The sequence below is a fragment of the Cebus imitator genome, unplaced genomic scaffold (assembly GCF_001604975.1).
Source record: "Cebus imitator isolate Cc_AM_T3 unplaced genomic scaffold, Cebus_imitator-1.0 Scaffold163, whole genome shotgun sequence".
NCBI lineage: Eukaryota > Metazoa > Chordata > Mammalia > Primates > Cebidae > Cebus > Cebus imitator.
Window position 1 is genome coordinate 1,691,122 of NW_016107478.1, and position 6,849 is coordinate 1,697,970.

At 46.2% G+C, this 6,849-nt stretch overlaps 1 long non-coding RNA gene across 1 annotated transcript in view; it reads right to left on the minus strand.

Annotated features, from left to right (window-relative positions):
- Positions 1–4,360, minus strand: part of LOC119473506 — a 6,390-nt gene extending 2,030 nt beyond the window's left edge. The window contains exons 1-2 of the long non-coding RNA XR_005202719.1: positions 4,256–4,360; positions 3,314–3,422 (exon numbers count right to left, since the gene is read on the minus strand). This is a non-coding gene — a long non-coding RNA (uncharacterized LOC119473506). The remainder of the gene's footprint in view (positions 1–3,313; positions 3,423–4,255) is intronic.
- Positions 4,361–6,849: the final 2,489 nt, after the last annotated feature.

A 6,849-nucleotide genomic window follows, 5' to 3' on the forward strand; every position in this document is an offset into this window, starting at 1 on the left:
AAAAAAAAAAAAAAAAAAAAAGATTTTCCTTTATAATAAAAAACTTTTTATACCCAAACAATTTTTTGCTGAAACAACAATGCACATAATAAAACCTGTTGAAGTAACATATAATTATGCCAAATTAAACTGTGTAGAAGTGTCTCTCTGGCTGTGAGAACCATTTATTTCTTGTGTTCAATGGCTGGGGCTGGAGTAGCCACTGTTCTAAAAGAAGGAGCTTCTTGAGCGAAAGGGGTCATTCGCTCAGAGGAATAGCCTTTGCCCTCCCGAGCCGGGATCTGACTGGTTCCTAGAAAAAGTGGGAGCTGCAGGCATGTATCTGTGAGAGCCTGACCACAGAGCTCAGCACTGGACCAAGCAGTCTCTTTGCTCCCACCCGTCTCATCTGGATTGTATGCATTCAGCAAACATGCCCATGTATTAGGCATGAACCCCCCAACTCTACCCTCTCCCTAAGGACTCGGCCTTAGAAGCATTCCCTTTATCCCACATGCTGTCCTGGAGTCCAAGCCATAAATTCAAGTCTCTTCTGCAATGACTAATTCTGTGATCTTGCTTGACCTCTCTGCACCGCTTTCCTCCCATCTGTGAAACATGAGTGAGAGGCCTCCAGGTGGGCAGGGAGCAGGATGCTTTTACCTACATCATTTGCAGGAGATTGCTATTCTAGCAGGAAAAAATGGCGAGGAAGCGACTATATCATCAAGACTGGCCTTTGAAGATTACTACAAAATCTTTGTGTCCTTTGGTGGCGAATGTTTCCTCTCAAATGTATGTAAAACACTTAGCACAGGGTGCTAACTCAGTCAGTGTGGATGCCCTTTCCTTCCCTTTTTTATGCAACTGCTTCAGAGAACCCCACCCACTTCTGTATGCCTCACTGCCTGAGACAAGGCAGCTTTGCCCTGGGCCCCACTTAAGCCCTGAACCTCAATGCATCTTCAGGGAAAGCTTTGGAGTGACTGCTGCCATTCACTTTTCAAAGACCCCCAAAATGGGGCTCCAAGCCTCACTCCAATCAGCGTAACTAAGGAAGGAGCTGGAACAACAGGGAGTGTGGGAGATTAACCAGGTCTCCCACTGAGAGGCCAGGCAACCTGTGTTACTAAATCCTTCTATCGGATTAATCCAGAGCCCGCAGATCACTCACAGGCTTGAACAGATGTGACACAACGGGACACTTTCCGGGCCTTGGTCCAATGAAGGAGCTAAAAGTAGATGGTGCATGGGCACATGGCACTTGTCACTCTCTCCCTTGTAGAGGCAGCAGGCTGTCTCAGAAAGAACAGGAGGCAAAAGACCCGGGTTGGCCCAGCTTGGCCATGTGGCCACTGTGTGGCCTTGAGTGAGTCACTTCACTTTTCTGGGCTCAAAGTATGGATTTTGCAGAGGTGTGAAGGATTCTGAAATAATCAATCCAAATTTTATTTCTTAAAGGAGCCTCAAAATGAACATGAATGGGATCATCCCTGCAGGGATAAAGGCCTAGCTGAAAGGACGAATCATGTCTGTGGCTTCCCTGACTCCTCCTCCTTCCTTAGTGCTCCTTGGTGCTTTGCACATGCTTCACCCATAACATTCTGCTTCAGGAGTTCCTCTCCTCTAACTCAGCTTCTTGGAAACAGGGGTTCTGCAATATTTATCTCTGCTTTCCCACACCTGACCACACATGGGTTCCTAAATACATATATCTAACTAAATGTACTTTGTAAATGATGCAACCCTCTGATCATTATCTACAGTCTGGGAGAGGAAATGGAACACATCACTAGATATTAACATGTCTGTCAATATTAACATATCAATGAACATATCTATCAAAATGTACCATTTCCCCTCCTAGACTGTAGATACTTTGAGGGCAGGGATCAGACCTACTTCATCCACGTATCTACCGTGGCGCCAAACTAGACACACGGTGAGTGGTCAGTGGTATATGTGGAAAGCTAGAAGAAAGATGGGAAGGGGAGAGAAAGAAATAGAAACTCCCCCTCCCCAACAGCAGCAGCTAACCCGGGCAGTTCTCCTACCCACTCAGCCACTGGGCAGACCCACACTCCCGCTCCTCTTCCTGAGACCAGAATTGAGATTGTTTTTCAGTCTTCCTGGCCCAAAACTACAAAATGGGGACCAGATTTTTTCTTTCCACCAAGATTTTTCTGTGTGATGTCTAAAGATTCAACCAGTCACCCAAAGGTGATTACAGTGGATTGTCAGGGTTTCAGATCCCCTGCTGAATTTCTCCACTAAGATAGGTGAGAGGAAATCACCTTCCATTTGTTTTCCCTAGACACGATGCTGTTTTCAGTGCTGGTTTCTTTGTCCATGCTGCCCCTTTTGTCTAAAAATGCCTTTTTCCAACCTCTAAACTATATCGTCACATTCTGCAGTTCCTACCAGGATCATGCTGACAACAGCCTCCGGCTGACTCATAGTTAACCCTTCATGATGTAACTGAAGTGGAACCTCACTAGCAAAGGAGGTGGTCTGCACAGAGGGCATACAGAATGGTTGCTAGGAGCCCTGACGTTAGAGTCAAATCTCAACACTAGCACATGTAAGCTCTATGACCTTGGGAAAGTCGCTGCCCATTTCTGAGTCTCAGTTTGCCCACCTATAAAACAGACAGGACAGCAAGCACCTTCTTCATAGGGTTGTTATGAGGAGTGAATTGGAAAAATGAATGTAAAGAGCTTGGCACAGTACCTGGCACGTAGAAAGCTCTGAATAAATGCACCTGTAGGTGTGTATGAAATATTCCTTGTCCCCCAGATTGGATTAGGCACCCCTCCTGCCTACCTCCATGGCACCCTGTGCTTACTCCTGCAGTGGACATTTATCTCACTGTTTTCATATCTGCTATACTTGTGGCCCTGCTAAGCTATGGAGAACTCACAGGCAGGAACCCTCTGCCTTGTTATCCCCTTGGTCCAGTACTAGGGTTGTTTGTTGCATGAATGAATGAATTAGTGGAATGAATGCATGAATAAATACAGTAGATGAATTCATGTTCTACATAGGCTACATGGAGAGCAGTGCTTACTCTAAGCTCCACCAGGGCTAGTGATGGGGCTGCCAGAGTGGCTCAGGTCCATGCCTAGGATGCCACAGTAAGCCCACGAGGCCATAGACCAGTGGGGACAGTGAGACTCAAAGGTAAATTGTTACTGCTGAGCTTGCCCTGTCACCCTCTCCCCAGGCCTGCTAGGTGGCTAACCATCAATGAGGATTTTGTTGGAATTCAGAGATTCATTCGTTCATCCAACTAACATGTATTGAGCCAGACAATGTTCCAGGAAATAGGGCACACCCGAGGATAAGATGGGTGTAGTTCCAGGAGAGGTGAAAGAAAGCATGACTCCCTTTTGGATTATATGATGAGAGGTAACATAGGCCAATATCACCTATGGCCGTGGAAGCTGGAAAAGAGGAGCAACAGACAGGGAGTTAGGACACCCAGATTCTTATTTTTGCTGTCAGCACAGTTATCTCAACTAAGTCACTTGGCCTCTCTCTGTCCCTGGGACATATGACTTATACAGGGATGAGCTACCTGCCCTACCCACCACAAGGTCAGATATTCATACTGGGGATGATTGTAGAAAACGCTTTGGAGTCATGGAAAGAGGACAACTTGTTGGCTCGGTGAACTCAGATATATCATTCATGTCTCCAGAGTGCTACTTATTCATCTGTTAGATGGGGATAGCCATACTCACTTGGTCTACCTTGCAGCGTCATTGGGGGGTCTTAACCTAGACCTTAGAGAAAAGGCTTTGTAAGCAGCAAAGAGCACTGACAGTATAACTCGCTGGTGTAGACCTGCAGTTAATCTACTCACCCCTCAATTTCGAAGCCTGGCTTTTCCTCGGGGGTTCACTTAGCCTCTCCGATCCTCAGAGTCCTCATCTGAAAAATGGGGATAATGATCCTTGCCTAGCACACTCTGTAGTGTTGTGAGAATTGCATGAAATGATAGCTCTGGAAACCTCTGTCAATGTTGCCATGCTACATAAAGTAAATTTGAGGGGTGATGTGGTTTGGGTCTGTGTTTCCACCCAAGTCTCATGTTGAAATGTAATCCCCAGTGCTGGAGGTGGGGACTGGTGAAAGGCGATTGGATCACGGAGGCAGATTCTCATGGTTCAACCCATCTCCCCTCACCTCCCCTCACCCACCTGTGCTGTGACCATGACAGTAAGATCTCATGGGACCTGGTTGTTTTAAAGCGTGTAGCACTCCCCCTATTCACCGTCTTCCTCACGCTCCAGCCGTGTAAGATGCCGTCTCCCGCTTTGCCTTCCACCATGATTGGAAGCTTCCTGAGGCCTCTTCAGAAGCAGAAGCCACTACATTTCCTGTGCAGCCTGCAGAAACATGAGCCAATTACACTTCTTTTTTTCCTTTTTTAGTATTTTTTCAGATGGGGTTTCACTCCGTCACGAAACCCTATCTGAAAAAAATAATAAAAAAGAAAAAAAAATCTTTGCCCAGGCTGAAGTGTAGCCTACACCTCCCAGGTTCAAGCAGTTCTCCCACCGCAGCCTCCTGAGTACGTGGGATTATAGGCACCCACCACCATCCCCAGCTAATTTTTCATTTTTAGTAAAGATGAGGTTTCACCATGTTGGCCAGGCTGGTCTCGAACTCCTGACCTCAGGTGTTCCACCTGCCGTGGCCTCCCAAAGTGTTTAGATTACAGGTGTGAGCCACCGATCCTAGCATAAACTTCTTCTTTCTTTCTTTTTTTTTTTTTTTTGAGACAGTCTTGCTCTGTCGCCAGGCGCCAGGCTGGAGTGCAGTGGCGCAATCTCGGCTCACTGCAATCTCCGCCTCCTGGGTTCAAGCAATTCTCCTGCCTCAGCCTCCCAAGTAGCTGGGAGTACAGGCACGTGCCACCATGCCCAGCTAATTTTTGTATTTTTTAGTAGAGATGGGATTTCACCATGTTGACCAGGATGGTCTCGATCTCTTGACCTCGTGATTCACCCACCTCGGCCTCCCAAAGAAACTTCTTGTCTTTAGAAGTTATCCAGTCTCAGCCAGGTGTGGTGGCTCACGCCTGTAATCCAAGCACTTTGGAGGCCAAGGCGGGTGGATCACCTGAGGTCAGGAGTTCAAGACCAGCCTGACCACATGGTGAAACCTCATCATTATAAAAAAAAAGAAAGAAAGAAAGAAAGAAATTACCCCGTCTCAGATATCTCTTTATAACATGTGAGAACAGACAGGAGTGATTACTGTTTGTGTCATCATGAAGAATTATGTTCACCATAGTAGATTTGGACTAAAACTCATGTCTCTGACTCCTCATCTAGAAAGAAAGGTGTTGTGGTCTGAGTGCTTCTGTGCCCCCAGATTTCAATGTTGAAACTTACTCCCCATTACAGTGGTACTGGCAGATGGGACATCTGAGAGGTAATTGGGTCATGAGGGAGAAGCCCCCATAAGTGGGATTAGTGGCCGTAAAAAAGAGGCCTGAGAGAGCTTGTTTGCCCCTTCTGTCATGTGGGGATTCATCAAGAAGCTACCATCTAAGAAAAACAGGCCTTCACCAGACACCGAATCTATCTGTGCTCTGGTGGTAGATTTCCCAGCTTCCAGACTGTAAGCAATAAACTTCTGTTGTTTATAAATTGCTAAGTCTAAGGTATTTTGTTATAGCAGCCTAAATGTAGTGAGGCAAAACGAAAGAACAATTAACATGGTCTCCATTTATCCCAAATCCATGTGGAATCCCACTTTATTCTTGAGATGACCCATGTATTAAGCAGGAAACAAATTTCTTTCACCATGAGAGGAAGATAGGAAAAAAGAATTCTAGGCTGACACGGTCATACCCACAGTGTGACCTTGGGCAATTGGCTTTTTCTCTCTGAGCCTCCTTCTTCCCATATGTCAAATAAGGAGCTTGAAAGTTAAGCAGCTTATAGCTGCAAAAATGAATAAATAATAACCAATGATAATGTCTATTATTTCACATAGCAAACAGTCCAGATAAAGGGGGCCCAGGTTGGGTATTATAGTCTCTACATCTCCAAAGGTGTTAGGGTCACATACCACTTTCTGTGTGATTCTTTGAGGATGTCAAGATGGCTCCTAGGGCTCCAGACTTCACACCCTCACAGCAATGTCCAAAGGCAAGAGGAGGGAAGTGTTGGTCTTGGACTTCTCTTTAAGAAAAGAATAAGGGAAACTTTCCCAGATGCGCCCCTGGTATTTCATGGTGGTAGGGGAGGGCCTAAGGCAAGAAAGGGACCACAGGCCTCTGTCTAAATAAATCAGAGAAAGAGAAAAGGAATTAACCACAAAGAGCAGCAGAATCAGTCTTCTGATAAGCGAGAATGTGGAGATAGCTGCTGGGTAGACAATTCTCAGTGTCTAACACAGACTCCATCTGGGTTCTCTAAAATCCACTCAAGCCTCGAAGTGCAATGAGCTAAGATCAGCCGAAAAAGTCATAGACCATCATGAAAGGAACTGAAACACAAACCCCTTCCTCCCACACCCACAGTGTCCAAGTCCTACCCTGTTTCTATGGGATGGAGCAGGGTCTTAGGTGGTGCTGATGAATGATCCAGGAGCTCCACAGCTGTCAGTCATTCTCTGACCTGCAGGACACCCACTCAGCCAGGCTCCACTGCTGGCAGCTTTCTGGATTGTATTTCTAAAACTAGCCTCAGGCCAATAACACTTTGGGAGGCCAATGTGGAGGATCGCTTGAGGCCAGAAATTCCAAACCAGCCTGGGCAACATAGCAGACCCCATCTCTAATTACACAATTCGCTGGGTGTGGTGGTATGCACCTATAGACTCAGCTGCTTAGGAGGTTAAGGAGGGAAAATC